General features: G+C 45.1%; 1 protein-coding gene across 3 annotated transcripts in view; it reads left to right on the top strand.

The window, feature by feature from the left end:
- The window catches only part of LOC125450961 (FYN-binding protein 1), a 177,244-nt gene that overhangs the window by 67,339 nt on the left and 88,376 nt on the right, over positions 1–21,529 (top strand). The window lies entirely within an intron of this gene.

The following is a 21,529-nucleotide window of genomic DNA, read 5'->3' as shown; positions in this document are numbered from 1 at the left end:
ACGGTGTCCATTTACCCAGTGCTGCAGTGTCTGCATGGTTTCGCCAATATACCGTGCCTCGGGGCATCCTGACCTGCAGCGTATCAGACTGACAACACTGGCCAAGTCACTGCCATGTGCATGATGGGTGGTGTTCCCACATGTGAGGGTAGTGTCCAGGTCGAAGATCTGGCCTGTCTTGCAGAGGTCGCCATGACAGAGTTGGATTGTGCTGTGATCGATGTTGCCCTGAAGGCTGGGGAGTTTGCTGTGAGCAATGGCCTATTTAAGGTTTGGCAGTTGTGTGAAGGTGAGAAGTGGAGGTGTGGGGAAGATGTTGGAAGAATTAACAGCCATCTTACATTTGTTCAACACATTCGCATCAGTTCTATCACCCTTTGATCTTTTGCTTATAAATTCTATGCCGAATGCCACCTCTCTCACTGACACCTGAAGAAAGGGTGAGGCTCTGAAAGCCTGTGTCTTCAAATAAACCTGTTGGACTGTACCTTGGTGGCTTGTGACTTCTGACCTTGTCCACCCCAGTCCACATCTTCTGTTCTGTTGAGGTGCCTGGTTTCCCCTGAATTGATATGATTCCCCTGTGAGGACAGGCATTATGAACTGAGCTCCGGGTTCTTCTGAACCAAAACTTTGAACTTCTGCTTTGAAGTCAAAATAACACTAATTCCCTCAGCCTGACAAAAACCCTACATCGTAAACATTTCATCCATTCTGGGTCTATGGGTGCAGGTGAAGGATGTTCTGTACCTTTTTAGATCAGTGACTTTCTGAATTCTTTTAGAAAAAAATAACTCTTGCAACACTGACCAAAATCAACGTGTATCTTTTATAAAAACATTCCAGATTCCAAAACAATACACCTTTCATCAATATTTTCAAAGCTCTGATCCCATAAGCCTTAATAGCTCAGCCCATCTCACCACCGTCAGTGATTAATGGACAAAAATCCCCAGATCGCCTCTTTCTCACTTTCTGTTTGTGGCTGTTGCCTTTAATTTGGTTTGGTTCCCCATGTTCATCCAACTAAAGTAATTCACGTCAACGCTCCTCTGCATCCTGTGTGATGTGCCTTTTGTCCTCCAGCCCAAAAACCTATCTATTTCAACTACAATAAAACAGTAAATGCTGAAATACTGAGCAGGTTGGGCAGTATCTAGGGGAGAGAGAAGCAGTTAATGGGACAAATATTTATAGGCTTTTACTGCCTCATTTTTATTGAGTTTTACAAAGAGTTTCTCACCGCTGTGACACCCTGCACTGTCCTCCTTAACTACATATCCCACCCTTCTGCTGATTCTCCCGCTCACTGTAGCTCAAGGAACTTATCCCTTCCCTGCATATCCCAGAATAAACCAGGATTCTTGGCAACAGTACACCTTTGGGACTTCAGCCATACACCCGGAGAAGCATTCACAATCATGGGGTTCCCTTCACTGAAAAACGTAGGAGCACAGCAGTGAGAAACCCACGCTAGCTATCGCAAATACACAGCATGGCCAATACATGTTTGTGGCTGCCATTCTCTTCCTGCTAATGCTGTGTAACCACCAGGCCACACAACTAACCAACACATCGCTACCCTGCACCTTACCAGCTTCAACCATGTCACCACTACCCTGTCCCACCCCAGTGCCCAGAATTTTATTATTGTGCTTTGGGATGACTGTCACATACAAACAGCCTTCAACTGATGCATAAGATTATCTTTTATTTGCAAACACCAAATCATTTAAAGTGCTGTGCCAACAAAGCAAAGGTGATGTGAGAAAAAAAACTTTTTCACATGCCAACTAGTTAGAGTCTGGAATGCACTGCCTGAAAATGTGAGGGAGGCAGGCTCAATTGCGATATTCAAGTGGGGCCTTGGATCTATTTGGATGGGAATGGTGTGCAGGAACAGAACCTATACAGGCATCAAGGGCCGAATGGCCTCCTTCCAGGCTGTAACACTGTGATTCTGCATGCAAGCCAACAGAAGCTGCATTTCTGCTCCAGAATACAAATGGACGGCGCACTGGCTGAACAACAGCGATGTTACAGGCAGGGAGTCATCAGGACTGCACCCAGCTCTCACTGACTGGAGCCCAGCTTCTGTCCAGCTTGTAGCACCTGCTGCAGCTGGGCTTCTGTCATAGCCAACGCCAGTTTCCTCCATCACTGACCTCACCTTCACCCTAGGAAGGCAGCTCCCATTTTCCGAGATACTCAGCTTCCAGCACATCACCTCATTGACTGTTGCAATTGAGCAGAGTACAGCACGGCCAAATGATGCAGCACTCTTCTCTGCAGAGCTTATTCAAAAGACAGCCCCACACTGGTCCCAGCTGTGGGACCATATCTTCAGCAGCCCCATCTGATTCACCACAGCCTTAGTCAAAACAAGAACATCATTGTATGTACACTCCACATCAGTCATCACCATCAGTCTCAGTGGGGAGCCCCCCTACCCCGGTAACCAGCTTTGTAAGGCACTTCCAACCACCATCACTGCAGAACCACATGATTGCCCCTGGATGAGAGAATCATGAACGTTGCTGGGGTACCAGGGCCTGACTGTCATGAATCGGTACCAGTGACTGCAGATTGTTTGCTCATTAATGGAATGGGGCTCCTTCCAGTTGAAGAGCTCTGCAGGTCTGTGAGGTGGCCCTCTCAGTGTGGTGCGTGGCTAGATCCATTTTAAATCCATCCTCTTTCACACATTCAGGCAGTGAAATGCACACAAAGGAAACAATCCCCAGTGTGAAGGTAGGTTGATGATTCCTCAAGGAATATGTCGCTGCCACTCCTACAACATGCTCCCTCACATATACACACTGTCTCCTACACGTCACCCACTCACTCGCTCATTCAGTCACCCTCACAGAACTCTCACACGCTCCTCCCTTGGAAAGAGCTTTTCTCAAATTCACGAACTCAGAGACAGAAACTTTCCTACACTGGCGCAAGTACTCAAAGTGTGTTTTTAAAAAATGAACTCTCACTGCTTCAACAGAAAAATTGAAAGACCACAACGTATTTTTAAGGAAAGGCATTTCTGTTCTCATGCTTTCTCAGCCCACACGACTGTACTTTGAGACACAAATAACTGAAACCCACACAGGATCGAGCATGGTTATATTGCAATTGACAGCGTAGAGGAAGCTTTACTCTGTATGTAACCCTGTGGTGTCAGGGACAGTGTAGAGGGAGCTTTACTCTGTATCTAACCCCGTGCTGTCCCTGCCCTGGGAGTGTTTGATGGGGGACAGTGTAGAGAGAGCTTTACTCTGTATCTAACCCCGTGCTGTCCCTGCCCTGGGAGTGTTTGATGGGGGACAGTGTAGAGGGAGCTTTACTCTGTATCTAACCCCGTGCTGTCCCTGTCCTGGGAGTGTTTGATGGGGGACAGTGTAGAGGGAGCTTTACTCTGTATCTAACCCCGTGCTGTCCCTGCCCTGGGAGTGTTTGATGGGGGACAGTGTAGAGAGAGCTTTACTCTGTATCTAACCCCGTGCTGTCCCTGCCCTGGGAGTGTTTGATGGGGGACAGTGTAGAGGGAGCTTTACCCTGTATCAAACCCTGTGCTGTCACTGTCCTGGGAGTGTTTGATGGGGGACAGTGTAGAGGGAGCTTTACTCTGTACCGCTATTCAGGATTAAGGTATTGAACACCTCCTGTATATTTGTGTTTTTTGCCAGGGGAAGAGGTATGACTGAGCCTCTTGTGGGTCTTTGCACATTTGGACAGATAGCGGAGAATGGGCACAATTTTATAAATATGCTCCTTTCAGTAATCTCATTAATAAGAAATAACTAATATTCACAAGTACAGTCATTTGATGCAGCAACATTTTATGTTGAGTGTAGTTCAGTGCTTCTTGTTCTTATACTGAATTAATAACCGTATGAGATGTTGGCCTGGGCTACAGATCGAACACTGTTCCCCTCTGTGTCAGGTTAATCTCGCTTTCCAGAGATTTAAACACCATGGCTGTGCTGACCCTTGGTATGGGATGGGCAGGGTGCTTCACTGCCAGAGGAGCCATGTTTAGAACCAGACATTTCACCAAATCATTCTACTCTCTCATATGGATATTGACAAATATCTGTCCAGGGTCCTGACTTTCCCTCAAACACTGTCATTAAAAATTAATTGTCAGTCCGTGCGAGTGTGTCTCAGTGCCAACTCCTGCACAGTCAGTGTGTGTGTGTGTGTGTGTGTGTGCCTGTGTGCGCACAAGCGTGTGTGTGTGTGCGTGTATCCACGTGCGCATGTGCGTGTGCCCGTGTGAATGTGTGTGTGTGTGTGTGTGTGTTTGTGTGCGTGCGTGTGTGTCCATGTGTGTGTGACTGTGTGCATGTGTGTGTCTGTGTGCGCACGCATGTATGTGTATATGTGTGCGTGTCCGTGTGTCCACATGTGTGCATGTGTGAGTGTGAGTGTGTGTGTGTATCTGTGTGTTTGTGTGTGTGTGTGTGTGTGTGAGTGTGTGTGTGTGAGTGTGAGTGTTTGTGTGTGAGTGTGTGTGTGTGTGTGTGTGTGTGTGTGTGTGTGTGAGTGCAGGTGCGAATGTGTGTCTGTGTGTGCGAGCGTGGGTGTGTATATGTGTGTGTGTGTATATGTGTGTATGTGTGTGTGAGTGCAGGTGCGAATGTGTGTCTGTGTGTGCGAGCGTGGGTGTGTGTGTGTCCATGTGTCTGTGTGTGTATGTGTGCGTGTGCGCACGCGTGTGTGTCCATGTGTGCGCGTGTGTGTGTGCGTGTGTGCATGTGCACGCGCGTGCGCGTGTCCATGTGAACGTGTGTGTCCGTGTGTGTCTGTGTGTGCGCGTGTGTGTCCATGTGTCTACGTGTGTGCGTGTGTGCGCACGTGTGTCCACATGTGCGCGCGCGTGTGTGTGTGCATGTGTGTGTCTGTACATGTGCGCGTGTGTGTGTACGAGCGTGTGTATGTGTGTGCGTGTGTGTGCATGCGCGTGTGTGTGTGAGCATGTGTGTGTGAGCGTGCGTATGTGTGTGTGTGTGAGCGTGTGTATGTGTGTGTGTGTGAGTGTGAGTGTGTGTGTGTGCGTGAGTGAGTGTGTGTGTGTGTGTGTGTGTGTGCGTGTGTGAGTGTGACTGTGTGTGTGTGTGTGCGTGAGTGAGTGAGTGTGTGTGTGTGTGTGTGTGTGTGTGTGTGCGTGCGTGTGTGAGTGTGAGTGTGTGTGTGTGTGTGTTTGTCTTGGTTCCAGCTCTTGTCAATTTTAAGTGGGCAAAGAATAAAAATGCATGGTTCAGGCATATAATCTCAAATGAATTTTATGAGAAATCTGTTTGAGCACTGAATAACATTTATTTGATAATCATTATCTTAATATTAACAGCAAACATTAAAAATGCTATTTTGCAAATGAAGTGTTTGGTTAAAGTGTGAGTGATTTAAAAAGTGGATATTTGTAGCTGAGAGTTTTCGTACGCTTAATCAGTGAGAAGATGCTCTGTTTATTTCTGATCAAGTTGCAAAATGAGCAGCAATTGTGTTAAAATAAAATGAGATGCAGCAACGAAATGAGTGAAAACCTCAGTGTTTTACGTCATTGACGCCTACATGAAGGAAATTAATGAAAAGAGAACAACAGGCAGCGGAAAACATTTCAATCCTGTTAAAAACAGTTTAGAATGTTCAGATCATTGCTCAGCATCCAGGTGGTCTGCTCACCTGATTATTTATGTTATGTTTGTGTTCAGGATGAGAAATATGGTTTTATTCATGTCGGAATGCAAGAAAGCACTGTACGCTGCACAGAGTCAGTGAGTGTCTCTTTCTCCTGAAGCGTTCTTGATATCCTGAGACAAGACAGTAGCCTACACGGCACATCAAAGAGACACTTAGAATTGTTATCACTTTTAGGGGGTTGGAAAATGAACCAGCCTTACATCAACTTGAGCCAGTAGCTTAGATCAAGCAAAGAGTCAACTGTTTGAAACAAGCGAGTGGGAAGTGGTCTGGGTGAGAGTGGTTGGGGGTGTTTGCTGAGATTTCCAAACCTTCAGGACTGATCCGCGATCCCCAGAAGTTAGATATTAAACTCTGAGAAACCCAAGAGAAGCTTCACAAGGCTCTGACAAACTTCATGTTTGATTCATTTTCTTGGAGTATTTTTGTTTTTTGGTTTAAAAGCATTGGAGATGGGCTGGGGATTATGCACTTTTTGACCAAGTCAGCACGCAGAAACATTGCGGTATGATTAGAACGGGTCAAAATGGTTCCTCAAAAGGGGAATCACACTTGAAAAATGAATAGTGTTTTGGGGATGTAACTGTACAGTCGATAATGTGAAAACAGGACACGTCGTACACATAAACTTCTGAACAACATATGATAAGATGTGAGACAAAAGGTTAACGCAATAGATAAGACCAAATGGAGTTATGGTGACAAGATAGCATGAGCAAAGGTTGGGTTAATGGACGGTAAGCAGAGGGTGGGCATAAGTGTAACATTTTCAAGTTGGCAGGCTATGACTATCGAAGTGCCACAAGGATCAACGTTGGGCCCTCAGGTAATGACAAACTATATTAATGGTGCGTCAGATGAGCTTTCTATCTAAGTTTGCTGATAATGCAAAACAAAGTGGCAAGGTATCCTGTGGCAAGGGCACAGAGAGGCTGAAATGGGAAGTGGACAAGTTCAGCATTTGGGCCTCCAACACCAGAACATCCTTCCTTAGATATGGGTCCCCAAACTGCGCACAGTATTCCAAACGCAGTCTGCCCAGAGCCTTATACAGCCTCAGCAGAATGTCTCTGCTCTTGTAACCTAACCTTCTTGAAAAAAATGTTAATGTTGCATTTGCCTTCCCAACCACCCACTGAATCTGTACATTAACACAATGGCATCTGCAGCGTTATTTGGGGAAATGTAAAGTTGCTCACTCTGATTGTAAAATTGCAAAATCAGGACTTTTTAGATAAGGTCTGAAACTGATGCGTGTTGTTATTGAAAGAGAGCTTAGGTGTGCTTAGACGTGGATCATATTAGACCATTCTGCCCATCGAGTCTGCTCAATGGCTGATACCTTTCTCAACCCAATTCGCCTGCCTTCCCCCTGTAACATTTGATCCCCTTACTAATCAAGATCTCATCTATCTCTGTCGTAAATGTTGTCAATGACTCAGCCTCCACAGCCCTCTGCAGCAACAGGTCCCACAGATTCACGCCCACCCCTGCTCTGGCTGAAGAAATTCCTCCTCATCTCAGTTCTAACGGGTCATCCCTTCACCCTGAGGCTGTGCCCTCAGGTCGTAGACTCTTTGACTAATAGAAATATCTTCTCCACATCCATTCTATCCAGGTCCCCCCAGTATTCTGTTTCAATCAGATCCCCCACCCCCTTATCCTTCAAAACTCCATTGAGTACTAACACAGAGTTGACAATCACTCCTCATATGAAGAACACTTCAGCCCTGGATCATTTTTGTAAACCTCCTTTAGACCCCCTCCAACACCAGAACATCCTTCCTTAGATATGGGTCCCCAAACTGCGCACAGTATTCCAAACGCAGTCTGCCCAGAGCCTTATACAGCCTCAGCAGAATGTCTCTGCTCTTGTAATCTAACCTTCTTGAAAAAAATGTTAACATTGCATTTGCCTTCCCAACTACCCACTGAATCTGTACATTAACCTTAAGAGAATCCTGAACAAGGACCCTCAAGTCCCTTTGTATTCCAGATTTCCGAAACCTTTCCCCATTTTAGAAAATAGTCTACGCCTCTATTCTTCCTCTCAAAGCGCATAACCTCACACTTTCCCACATCATATTCCATCTCCCACTTCCATGCCTGCTCTCCTAGCCTGCCCAAGCTGGCTCAGCCCTATGTTACTGTGCAGTTCCAAGTTCTCTGTAACCTCATCCTTTATAATGGACAGTAAAATCTTACCCACAGCCAAGCACAGGCTATTCAGCCTATAGCTTCCTATCTTCTGCCTCTCTGCCTTCTTGAATGGGTTGGGGTATAGTAACTATTTTCCAGTCCTCTAGGACCTTCTCTGGTTCCTAAAAGATCACCACCAAAGCCTCCACAGTCCCCTCAACTATCTCCTTCAGAACTCTGGGATGTAGTCTATTTGGTCTGGGTGATTTATCCACCTTCATACCTTTCAGTATCCCTCGCACTTTCCCCTGAGTGATGGCTACTACACTCACCTCTGCCTCCTGATTCTCTTGGAAGTTCTGGTACATTGCTAGTGTCTTCCACTATGAAAACTGATGCAGTTCCTCTGGTATTTCTTTGATCCCTGTTACGACTTCTCTGGTCTCATTTTCCAATATCCCAATGTCCTCTCTTGCCTCTCTCCTACCCTTTCAATATCTTCTTTTATATTTCTAGCTAATTTACTCTCATTTCATCTTCACCCCCCCTTATTGCTTTTTCAGTAATTAATTGATAGCTTTTTTAAGGATTCCCATCCTCTGACTTCCCACTAATCTTCACCACATTGTTACTTGTTGTGGAACTTTTAATAACCTCTGCTGAGCCCTCACCCTGTCCCCAACCCTTGAACTTTTTGCATAAGTTATCACACATTTGAACCCCTGCCTCCACTATTTAGTTGCAGGTCCTACCCACTGCCCTAGTTATGTGATTCGCCAGGAATCAGGTCCTTGAATCAGGTGGACCAATCTGGTGCCAATGTGCCATGAATTCAATCCCATTTCTCCTGCACCAATCTTTAGGCAATGCATTTACCTGTTTAATCTTATTGACCCTGTGCCAATTTGCTTGTGGCTCAGGTGGTAATCAAGAGATTATTATCTTTTTTGGTAATAAAGTGTGAAGCTGGATGAACACAGCAGGCCCAGCAGCATCTCAGGAGCACAAAAGCTGACGTTTTGGGCCTAGACCCTTCATCAGAGAGGTCTCCACTGTGTTCATCCAGCTTCACATTTTATTATCTTGGATTCCCCAGCGTCTGCAGTTCCCATTACCACTGATACAATTACCTTTTTTGGTTCTGCTTTTAAATTCAGCCCCTGGCTGCTCACATTCCCGCAGGAGAACCTCTTTCCTCTCCGTATTGTTTGAACATTTGTGGACCACAACAACTGGATCCTTCCCCTCCCCCTCCAAGTTCCTCGGCAGCCCGGGTGAGATATCCTGACCCAGGGCACCAGGCGGGCAACATAGTCTTTGGGGCTCTCGCTCCTGGCCACAGAGAACAGTGTCTATTCCCCTGACTATACTATCCCCAATTACAACTACTTTTTTTATTGCATCCTCTTGAGTTATTCCCTGTGCCGCACGGCCAAGGGTCAGTTTGGTCATCCTCCCTATAGAACCCGCTCTCATTCATGCAGGGAGCTAGAATATCAAGTTTGTTAGGCTGAAGAGCTGACTGAATTTGAGGTGGTGAATCTAAGCAGTGCGACTTCATTGTGAAACACAGCATCATAGAACATAGAACATTACAGCACAGTACAGGCCCTTCGGCCTTCAATGTTATACCGACCTGTGAAACCAAACTGAACCCCATCTAACCTACACTATTCCATTATCATCCATATGTTTATCCAATGACCATTTAAATGCCCTTAAACTTGGCGAGTCTACTTCTGTTGCATCTGGGTAATCCTCCCCCTTGATGAGCCATAGTGTTTGAAGCTCAGACTCCAGCTCATCAGCCCTGATATGGAGTCCCTCGAGCACTTAGCTACAGAGTAGTGGTCACTCTGAACCACAATGAGGTCTAACGGTTCCCACATCATACAGATACAACACATTGTCTGGCTCAGCATCTCTGTTTTAATTACTTAGTTGTTAATTTGATTCTTAAAAATTTCATACTGGGATTTTAATCTGTAGCTTGTAATATTTCCACTATACACCTTCAATCTGCAAGCAACTTAGAATGGAGAATTAAATCAGCAGCTATTGCCAGCCAATGAACTTATAGTTTACCTGTAATGTCACTGTACGGTGCTGGGCCCCCTGGCCCTGAACTTCAATTTCACCCATTGAAATAACCTTAAAAACTATGAACCAAACAAAGCAAGCAAAAAGTATCTCACCACCCTTTCCATCGAATTCCCATGCTGCCTCCAAATTCCCCAAATGATATCCCCAGTCGGGCTGCGCTTCATTAATGGTGGGATCTCTTCTTCCTGACCATCTGAAGTAGGACCATAGGACCACAAATAGGCCATTCAGCCCATCAAGTCTGTTCTGCCATTCAATGAGATCATGGGTGATCTGATAACCCTCAACTCCACTTTCCTGCCTTTTGCCCAGAAACCTCAGTTCCCTTATCAATTAAAAGCCTGCCTGTCTCAGCCTTGACTACACTGAAGGACCTGGACGTGACAGGCTCTGCATTGAAGAATTCCACAGATTCAATACCCTTTGGGAGAAGAAATTCCTCCTCATCTCTATCTTGAAAGTGTGAGATGATGCCCTCTGGTCCTGGACTTTCCCACAAGGGGTAACAACCCCTCTACATCTCCCCTGGCAAAGAATCTGGTCTGTTTTAATAAAGTCGTTTCTCATTCTTCTAAACTCCAATGAGCACAGGCCCAACCTATTCAACATCTCTTATAATACAGTGCCTCCATACCTGGGGTCAGCTGAGTGACCTTTCTCTGGACTGCCTCCAATGGCACTTTATCTTTCTTTAGATAATGGGCCAAAACTGTTCAGATGAACGGGCAGGGCCTGATCCTCTGCTGGAATGAGAAATTTGTCCAAACATTGCACCTTTCAGTTAAACAGAATCTGGGACCATTGTTCACTGATGCATTTTCCATGGCCTCACCCTGAGCAATCAGAGTCCACTTGCCAGCCAATCAGCTCCATCTTCTCATGCTTCTCATATAAATTGTTGTTCCTGGTGAAACATTATATTCTCACTTCTGTCCTGACGAGTGAAGGTTGATAAGCTGCTGCAGCATGTCCCTTTCTTCCACAATAGTGGTTTCCTGTAAGACCAAGTAGCTATACAAATCCTTTTTAACAAGGTGTAGAGCTGGATGAACACAGCAGGCCAAGCAGCATCAGAGGAGCAGGTTGATGCTGCTTGGCCTGCTGTGTTCATAGAACATAGAACATTATAGAACAGTACAGGCCCTTCGGTCCTCGATGTTGTGCCGACCTGTCATACCGATCTCAAGCCCATCTAACCTACACTATTCCATGTACGTCCATATGCTTATCCAATGACGCCTTAAATGTACCTAAAGTTGGCGAATCTGCTACCGTTCATCCAGCTCTACACCTTGTTATCTCGGATTCTCCAGCATCTGCAATTGCTATTATCTCTGATACAAATCCTTTTTGATTGTTACTGTGGCTGTTAACTTCACCGCCTCTTTCACGTAGCACACCCCAGCTGAAATTTGTAACTGCTTTATAGAATATTTCTCTCAGATTCTGTGCCTTAAGGACAGCTCAGCAGGTCTGACAATATCTCTTAGAGTCAGACAAGGCTCCAGACATTAACTCTGTTTCTCTCTCACATAGGTGCTGCCAGACCTGCTGAGTTTCTCCTGTGCTCACAGTGTTTGCTTCTGGGTTGCAGCATCCGTAGTATTTTACTTTCATTTGAATGATTTTTGGGGCTTTTTTTGTTGGGGAGGGGGCGAAAGCTTTTATTTAGTCCTGTTCAAAACCCCAAACCTCCCACAAAGTTTCCACAGGAAGTTAGGTTTAATTTAATTACTTTGTTTTTTTTTAACTAGCTCCAAACCAAAAGTCACAGATTGAAAGCACTGATGAGTGCAAATCTGCTTATTGTGTAATGACGTTTTGCAATTATAGCAGTTTCTCACGTTCGCAAATGTCCCCATGAGTTTTACGGCAGTGTCAGCAAACAAAGGCCACACAAGATTGTCGAAGAGGTTTAAAAATGAATCTCAAAGGAGGTGCCAAAAATAGAGGGTTAAACTGAAAAAAAAAACAATTCATAAGATATCCCATAACACTTTATAGCCAAGATGTGGAGGGGCCAGTGTTGGACTGGGCTGGACAGGGTCAAAAATCACACTACACCATGTTATAGCTCAACAGGTTGATTTGAAATCACAAGCTTCCAGACCTGCACCCGATGAAGGAACAGCACTCAAAAAACCTGTGATTTCAAATAAACCTGTTGGACTATAATCTGGTGTCGTGTGACTTCTGACTTTACAGCCAATTGCGTGTTTTTGAAATGTAGGAACCATGACAGCCAATTTGTACACAAACAGCAAGCAATAATGAGCAACCCATCTGTTTTCAGTTACGTTGATTGATGGAGAAATATTGGCCAGGGAACTATTGAGAACTGCCTTGTTCTGGTTCTAAATGGTGTCCATGGGATATTTTAAGCCCACCTCAAAGGACAGAAGTGATCTCAAATCAATCCATTCAAAAAACACCGCATTTGTAAACTCAGTCATCCTTCAGTACTGCCCTGGAAGTCTGTCTGCATTAGTGTGTTTCATTGTTTGAGTGGGAACTGATCGATGACCTCCTCACTCTGAAGCAAGAGGTCTCCCCAGTAAGATGAGAAGAAATTTGTGGGGCTTTGATGCAGAAGGAAAAGGGCACTGGGCACATTGTTTGCTCCTTCAAGGGGCTAGTATTGGTCATGGAGAGCTGAATGGTCTACTTAAGTTTTGAACCGACTGGGATGGACTTGAGAGACCTGAGAAGGTCGATGAGGAGGAAAGCGGGAAGTGTGCAGGGAAATGGCTGGGCGGTTTTCAGACTGGGTTCCATTAGGCTCAGTCCCCTTTCCCGGTGATGCAAACTGAAGCTGACAAAGGAGGGGGAGGCAATTTTAATAACAGAGCTGCATTGCTCTGTTACCACGCAAGGGTGGAGAGTGGAAACAGAGCTCCTGAACCAGTGTCCCAATACAGGAAGCAGATTCCCTCACAGGAAACAACCTCAGCTATTTCTCTGCCTGGATGTTCAGCTTCCTCTCCCCAGAAATATTACACATATCGCAGCAGCTTCACTTAATCACACTTCCCCCTGATTCCGATCACAACATGCAAATGAGCCGGCCCATTACTTAGATTGCGGGAGGGACGATGAAAGCACAGGATAAAGCTCCCTCTACATTGTTCCCCCATCAAACACTCCCAGGACAGGGACAGCATGGGGTTAGATACAGAGTAAAGCTCCCCCTACACTGCCCCCCATCAAACACTCCCAGGGACTTGAACCGTACACGGTTAGATACATTGCCCATCCCTAATTTCCCCGAGGGCTGTTAGGAGTCACCCACATTGCTGTGGGTCTGGAGTCACATGTAGACCTGACCAGGAAAGGGCATTAGTGAGCTAGATGGGTTGTTATGACAATTGCTTCGTGGTTATAATTAACTGTTATGTTCAGACTTTTACTGAATTCAGTTTCCACTATCTGCAATGGTGGGATTCAAGTCAATATCCCCAGAACATTTCCTGGGGTCTCCTGATTAATAACCTCATGATAATACCACTCAGCCATCACCTCGCACTAATGCCTTTAGCATTGGAAATCTGCTGCCTTTACCCGATCTGGTTTCCAGACCCATAGCAATTGACTCTTAAACTACAGTCTGAACTGGCCTGGAGAGCTAATCAGTTCAAGGGAAACTCGAGATGGGTAGCAATGCTGCCTTGCCAATGACCCTTAGGACCAAAGGGATTAAAGGCTATGAGGGAGAAAGCAGGAACGGCGACTGAGTGGGATGATCAGCCAGGATCATATTGGATGCTAAAACAAGCCTAAAGGGCTGAATGGCCTATTCCTGCTCCTGTACTCTATGTTTCCCTGTAATGTCCATGGTCCTTACAAGAATAAAGAGAAACAAATCTACCAAAACAAAAGAAACAAACTTAGAGATGGAGGTTAGATAGACTTTAGGTTTGGCGTAAAGGTTCGGCACAACATTGTGGGCCAAAGGGCCTGCACTGTGCTGTATTGTTCTAAGTTCTATGGTTCCATGTTCTCCCAGCCACCGGGAGACAGCAGCAAGACCCTCCAGCATTTTGAGTTCAACGTGTAATTTTTTTCACCATTGAGAGCCAGAAGTTACAAATTTCCAAATGTCTCCGAAATTCCAGTGCAATGCTACCCTCAGCTGTAGGGCCATTGTATCAAATCTCTGTCTTTCGGTATTGAGTGTGATCCAGTCAGGTACCACACAAAAGTGGCGAATGTGAAAGTGAGTATATTTTAGCCAGATTCTGATTGGCTGAGGTGAGCGATTAAATCTTAAAATCTAGAACACCTTTTAACATGTAATCTCTCAGATTTCCACAGGGCTGTTCAACCCTCCCATCCCATCTCCACCTCCCTGTCCATGCTTCAGTGCTCTAACTTGTACCTTTTCTGCCAAAAGGTCTGAACCATTAACTCTCCTTCTCTCTCTGCAGATGCTGCCACACGTGCTGAGTTTCTCCAGCATTTATGGTTTTACATCAGTTTTGTTTTTAAGAAGTTGTGGTCACATCTGAAAAGCTGATTCCACTTAGGAATTGAATCAAGGACAGAAACCCATTTCACTAGTGATCATTGCCCCATTTAATTCTGCTTTTCTTTGCTTCTCCTTCAGGCTTCCTCTTTTGTTTTAATTATTGTTGCGCTCAGAATAAACTGGGAGGAAGTAAACGTCCTGACACAGCTTATTTAGTACAGACAGAATTCTTCAATATATGCACAGCAAGCTCCCACAAACTGTGATGTGATCAATATCAGATCATTTGTCTTTGTGATGATGATTGAGAGATGCTGGGGACAACTACCCCATTCTTCATTGAGGTAATGCCAGGAGATCTTTTACACTTGAGAGGGCATTATGTTTCTATGATTCCATGTCTTTAAGGCAAAAGTTTTTTTTCTTTCTTCCTCAACATTGGAACACAGAATTATGTGGCACAGGAACGGGCCTTTCGGCCCATGATGTTGCCTGAACATGAAGCCAAAATTAAACTACTCCCTTCTGCCTGCCCTTGGTCCATATCCCTCTATTCTTTGCATATTCATGTGCTAATCTAAAAGACCCTTAAACATCCCTATTGTATCTGCCTCCACCACTACCCCTGGCAGCATGATCCAGACTCCTACCACTCTCTGTGTAAAAAACTTGACCCTCACACCTCCTTTGAACTCTCTCCCTGTCACCTTAAATGCATGTCCCCTAATATTAGACATTTCAATCCTGGGACAAGGATTTTGACTGTAAACCCTATCTACACATCTCACAATTTTGTGAACTTCTGTCAAGCCTCCCCTCAGCCTGTGTTGCTGGAGAATACAACCTGAGTATTTTCTGAAGAAGGGTCCCAACCTGAAACGTCAGCTTCCCTGCTCCTCTGAGGTTGCTTGACCTGCGGTGTTCATCCAGCTCTACACCCTGTTATATCAGACTCCAGCATCGGCAGTTCCTACTATCTCTGAGTATTTTTAGCCTCTCCTTATAGCTCACACCTTGTAATCCAGGAGGAATCCTGATAGCAACCTCGCCAAAGCTTCCACATCCTCCCTTCTCTTTATGATAACTTATTATTTCCTTGATTTCAAATTTTTAATCTGAACCAACTCTCAAGTAAGTTTTGATCCACCTTTTTAAAAATTCTTTTTTATGGGATCTTGCTGACCAAGGCAGCATTTATTGCCCATCCCCAACTACCCTTGAGAGTATAGTGGGAACATTGAACATAGGAACAGGAATAGGCCACTCAGCCCCACCATTTAGTACAACCAAGCCTGATTAAACACTCCATAGCCTTTGACCCACATTATCCTCACGACACCATTGATAATCAGAAATCTATCAATCTCTATCTTAAATATTCTCAAAAACTGAGCTTCCGCAGCCCTCTTGGATAGAGAATTGTGAAGGCTCACAACCCTCTGAGTTCAAGAAGTTCTCTTCATCACAGTCTTAATAAACACACCCTTTATTTTTAAAGAGTGATCCCTTGCTCTGGATTCTCAACCAGGGGAAACATCTTACTTTCATCTACCCTGTCTATCCCTGTAAGAATTTTTTAATGTTTAGTGTCTAATGTTTAAGAAGTTTTTAAGGTGATCCCCTCCTATTCCTCAAAACTCTCAGGAGTACAAACTCCCAATTTTCTCAATCTGTCATAGAACAGTCCTACCACCTCAGGAGCACGTCTGGGGAACATTCATTGCATTTTTTCTATGGCAACAATATTCCTTGAGATAAAGAAGCCAAAGCCGTACACAGTACTCTAAGTTTGACCTCACCAAGCTCCTATCCAATTAAAGCTGAAGATTAAGCTGCAGTCGAGTCCTTTCTTGAACATTTGTGGTCCATTAAGTGTGCACGTTCTACGGTATTGTCTAGAGAGACAATGCTACCCATTCCTCACCTCCTGCACCTTGCTATTGGCAGTCCTACTTCAAGTTATCAGGGTCCTCAGCTCTGAAATAACCTCCAAGCACAACTCCACTTCTCACTCCTTCTTTAAACCAACATTTAAACCCTGTGTTTCTTTCTTATTTGTTCATGGGATCTAGACATTGCTGGTAAGTCCAGATTTCAACAGGCAATATTATGGCAACATCCTTAATTACCTTTGTACTGCGTGGCTTGCTCAATTATTTCAGAGAGCAGTTAAGGGTCCACCACCTTGTATTTGGTTTGGAGCCATGTAGGCCGACCAACTAAGGACGGCAGGTATCCTTCTTTTAGAAGAACAAGTGACCCAGATCGGTTTTTATGACAATCTACAATGCTTACATAGACACTATTAAACTAACTTTGTATTCCTCATTTTTATTGAATTCAAAATTCACTTTCTGCTAATCCTCGGAGGATTTACTTGGGGTTTTGGGCGTAATTAGCCCAGTGACACTACACTACCGGCTCCCCAAAAAATTGTGCCATTCTTACTTAGCGTTTGGCTGTAGTACGCCCTAGCATATGCGTTTACACAACATTCCCTCCATCATTAGATCAGAAGTGGAGATTATAAATGATGCTTGCAGAATATTCAGCACCATTCACAGCTCCTCAGATAATGAAGCAGTCCATGTTCAAGTGCAATAATGTCTGCACAATATCCAGACTTGGGTTGACAATTGGCAAGTAAATATTCACACTACACAAATACCAGGCAATGATTGAAATAACTCCATCCTGTCACCAAGTCACTCTCTATTTACACAAGGAAAGTTTTTGACACTGATTCAGCTTCTTCAGAGCCAGCTCTCAGAGAGAATACAACTCTGACATATCTGTCAGCCAGGGCTCCCTGATTGAACCAGATTAACATCCCCCGTCAGGGAACTCATATTCTGTGAGGCCCACCAGGCTGACCTTGTTACAATCATTACATCCCTCTCCCTCTGAGCCTGAGGTCAGAGGCCTGTTCTCTCTTTTGTAGCCCCTCCTGGGGGCGATTTAGCACTGGGTCAGGTTCCTCCAACTCTGCCTTTGATCCGAGTGGACTGTAACACACAGGAGCTCACCTCTTGCACCAGGAGCATCGCAAAAGAAGTTCATTCCCCTCTTCAAGTGGCAAGGGAATTGAGATAGCAACATCTACCGTGTCCACCTCAGATTCCAGCGTTTGATGGAGACAGAGAACCCATGGGTTCTGTGGAACAGTCTGAAAGATAGCCAGGGATCTGGGCACATTTTTCTCCCGGATCATTTGCAGCTTTCGTATGTTAGAGCCCACCACTGAACTCACCCTGAAGCTGTGGGCAGCACTGCCTTATCCTCTTTAAGTAAACCTTGCAGAGCTTTGTGGTCCATCCTTATAGCAAATATACATCTGTAAAGGTACGACAGCTTCAGCCTTGACTTTTGCACAAATGTGCATTGAGGATAGGGAAATCTGTGGATCCACTTCCTCCAGTGAGTTGTTTAGTTGTTGCTCAATTCTCCACCACTGTCCACCATCTGATGCTGCAGGGCTGCAGAGCTTAGAACTGATTGTTGGCTGTGGGAATGCTAAGTGCTGTCTAACGCTTGTTTCTCATTTTGAGCGAATAGTCCCGTTTGGAAGCTTCACCAGCTTGACGCTTCGCTGCATTGCGCTGCTACTGGCATGCCCTCCTACGTTCTTCATCTAATCACGGTTGATCTTAGGGAAACCTACTCCCGGGACATGAAGTCAGTATCAAATTCCCAAGTGAAATCTTCGAAGTGCCCTTATTGCAGTTCCTTCGCCCACCATGCAATGTAGCTGAGACTCAGGATCTGTGCTAAGATTCTCTGGTATTCTGACTGCTTTGAGCAGGCCAGCTCAGCTGCGACTGTCTCAGTATGGTGTGGGTGTTTGGCAGGCCAACTCAGCCAAGCACACCTGTGTCTGCCATCTTGCCCTGCCATCTTATCTTCAGTAGGTTCCAAGTGTAGCTCAGGTAAAAGCATCTGGCACCAATATGCAATCCAAGTATCGCATTTGTGGAGCAGAGTGGGTGTAAGTGCTCATCCACTCACCCCACTTAGAGGTGGGATCATGTCAGACAGATGACTCAACATGCAATTTTCAGTAATTCCCCAACCTCCGTGGTGCTGATAAGCTTCTGTCCTATCCATCCTCATAGCTCACTCTCCGACCTGCATTTGAATCATGGCCAAGCAGTGTTGTGTTGCTCGCGGCCTCTTTGACTTAGTAAATAAAATAGAGGCATTGTGTTGCCGCACAGATTACAGCCTGCCAACTTACAACTGGCCCATTTATCCTCATTCAGTTTCCTGTCCTTCAGCCAGCCCTCTATCCACAATATTACCCCAAGTCCACGACCTTTTATTTCAGAAAACAACTCTTTGCAAGCCTTTTAATGGGGAGGCCACTGCTGTCATGGAGGCCACAACCCCAGGGTAATGTTCTGTGGATGTGAGTTCAAACTCAACTGCGGCAAATGGTGGAACTTGAACCTAATATAGGTCTGGAATTGAAAAGCTCGTCTGTTGATTGTTATTTACAAACCTAATTAGTTCACTAATGGCCTTTAAATCGTAGAATCTCCACAGGGCACAAAGAGGCCATTCAGTCCATTGAGTCTGCACTGACCCTCTGCAGAGCATCCCACCCATACCATATCCTCGTAACCCAATATTTGCCATGGCTCTCCCGTCCAGCCTGAAGATTCCTGCACATTATGAGACAACTTAGCATGGCCAATCCATTTAATCTGCGCATCATTTTAAAAGGAAGCTGTTTCCCCGATCTGATCGGGTCTACGTTGGAGATCACAGCAATACGGTTGGCTTTTGGGCAATAAATGCTATCCTTGCTAGCAATACCCACATCTCATGAATGAATTTTTAAATATCTGAAAAACCCCCATCTTAATAGTTTCAAGAAAACAGTTGAATAGGAGCTGATACAATGCAGGTCACCTCGACTGGGCCCTGGAATAAGGGGGTACTGAGTAAAATGGGGCTCTATTCTCTGCTGTCTAGGAGATGAAGAGGTGATCTCATTGAATACATATGGTTCTGAAGGGGCGTGACACAGTAAATGCTGAGAGGCTGTTTCAGGAAATCTAACTCACAGGGCCATTGACTCAGGATACAGAACTGAATATTTAGGATTGACATGGGGAGTTGTCAATCTATGGAATTCACATAGATTAAAACAAGTCTACAGCACAGAAGAAGGCCATTTGGCCCATCATATCCATGCCAGCCAACAAAGATCTGATTACACTAATCCTATCTTCCAGCTCTTGGTACATAGCCCTGGAGGCTATGACAAGGCAAGTGAAATCTTCAATGTTGCAAGAGTTTCTGATCAACCATCTGTTTAGGCAATGAGTTCCAGAAGCTCATCACCCTCTCAATGAAAACCTTCTCTCTCAATTGTCTGTTTACTGCCCTTGCCCTTAACTTCACTCTCTGCCTCCTGGTTATTGACCCCTGTACTGATGGAAATAGTGTACTGTTCACCTTACCTATGCCTGCTGTAATAATATCCATCTCCATCAAATCCCCCTTCAATCTTCACTTCTTCAAGGAAAACAAGCCCAACCTATCCATTAAAAGCAAAATATGGCAGCTGTTGGAAATCAGACCAAAGTGTTAACTCAGTTTCACTCTACACAAAGTCTGCCAGAACTGCTGAGTTTCTCAGCTTTCCAATTGTTCCTCATAGCTCACAGCCTCCAGCCCAGTTAGCTCCCTGGAGAATCTCCTCCGCGCGCTCTCTGCCGCAAGTTTTTTTATCCCTTTATTCATTCACGGGATGGGGGACTCACTGGCCAGGCAGCATTTATTGCCCATCCCTAATTGCCTAGAGGGCAGTTTAGAGTCAACCACATTGCTGTGGGCCTGGAGTCACATGTAGGCTAGACCAGGTAAGGATGGCAGTTTCCTTCCCTACATGACATTAATAATCTAGATGGGTTTTTCCTGACAAGCGGCAATGGATTCACAGTCAACATTAGATTCTTAATTCCAGATATTTTTATGGAATTCAAACTCCACCATCTGCCATGGCAGGGTTCAAACCTTGGTCGCCCAGAACGTAATCCAGCTTACTGGATTGACAATCCACCATGATAGCACTAGACCATTCATATGCCTTCAAGCCACTTTGTCTACCTACTCCTTGCTACCTTCAGAGATATGTGAATGTGTACAGCAAGTTGCCTCTCTTTTTCAGCCCTTTCTACTGCGCTACCATTCATTGTGTAACCCATCCCCTGTCAGCCCTCTGCAAGTGTACTCGCACTTTTTCTGGATAGAATTCCAATTGCCACTGCTCTGCCCAGCTGACCATTCTGCAGTTTACAACTACTCTCCTCACTATGTACCACCAACATCACCTCAAATGTTTCCTGCCAGTGTGGGGGCCTCCAGGGTCCATAGGGCAGCAGCACCCAGAGGTGGGAGCAATGAGTTGGCATGGTGAGTGGAGTGCGCAATGTTTCCTAGCAACCATACAGCTTAGAGGGCATGTCCTTCACCACCCAACCAATCTTCATGTCACCCATGAGCTTCTTGGTCACAGTAACACCACAAGTAGACTAGGGGAGCTTGATGGTCCAGTGGCATCACTAGCCTATTAATGCAGCAACCCAGATGAGGTTCTGGGGAACTTGGTTCAAATCCCACCACAGCAGACAGTGTATTTTTAACAAAAAGTCGAGAAATTAAGAGTCTAATGATGACCATGAATTCGTTGTCAATTATCAGAGGAAAACCCATCTGGTTCATTAATGTTCTTTAGGGAAGGAAACTGCTTTCCTTACCTGGTCTAACCTCCATGTGACTCCAAACCCAGAGCAATGGGTGGGATGCTGTTCAGAAGGTTGGTACAGACTCGATGGGGTGAATAGCCTCTTTCTGCACTGTAGGGATTCTATGATGTGAAGGACACTGGTGAATCAGTCAAGTTTTTAAACAGCAATGAATAGACTACCTTTTCAATTCCAGGCTCTTAACTCCCCTCTGGCCAATAAGAGATGGACCATACGTGCTGGCCCAGCTGGCAACACCCTCATTCTGTGAATGAATTTTTAAAAGGCATTTTATTTAAAGAAAATGATTCAAAGGGGCTGTTTGGCATGTCTTTGTTAATTGAGGCTTGGGAAGCAGATGCAGACTGAC

Source organism: Stegostoma tigrinum, chromosome 3 (assembly GCF_030684315.1).
Source record: "Stegostoma tigrinum isolate sSteTig4 chromosome 3, sSteTig4.hap1, whole genome shotgun sequence".
In the NCBI taxonomy this organism is placed as follows: Eukaryota; Metazoa; Chordata; class Chondrichthyes; order Orectolobiformes; family Stegostomatidae; genus Stegostoma; species Stegostoma tigrinum.
Note: the sequence above shows the minus strand (reverse complement) of the source record. Positions and strands in the feature narration are given on the sequence as shown.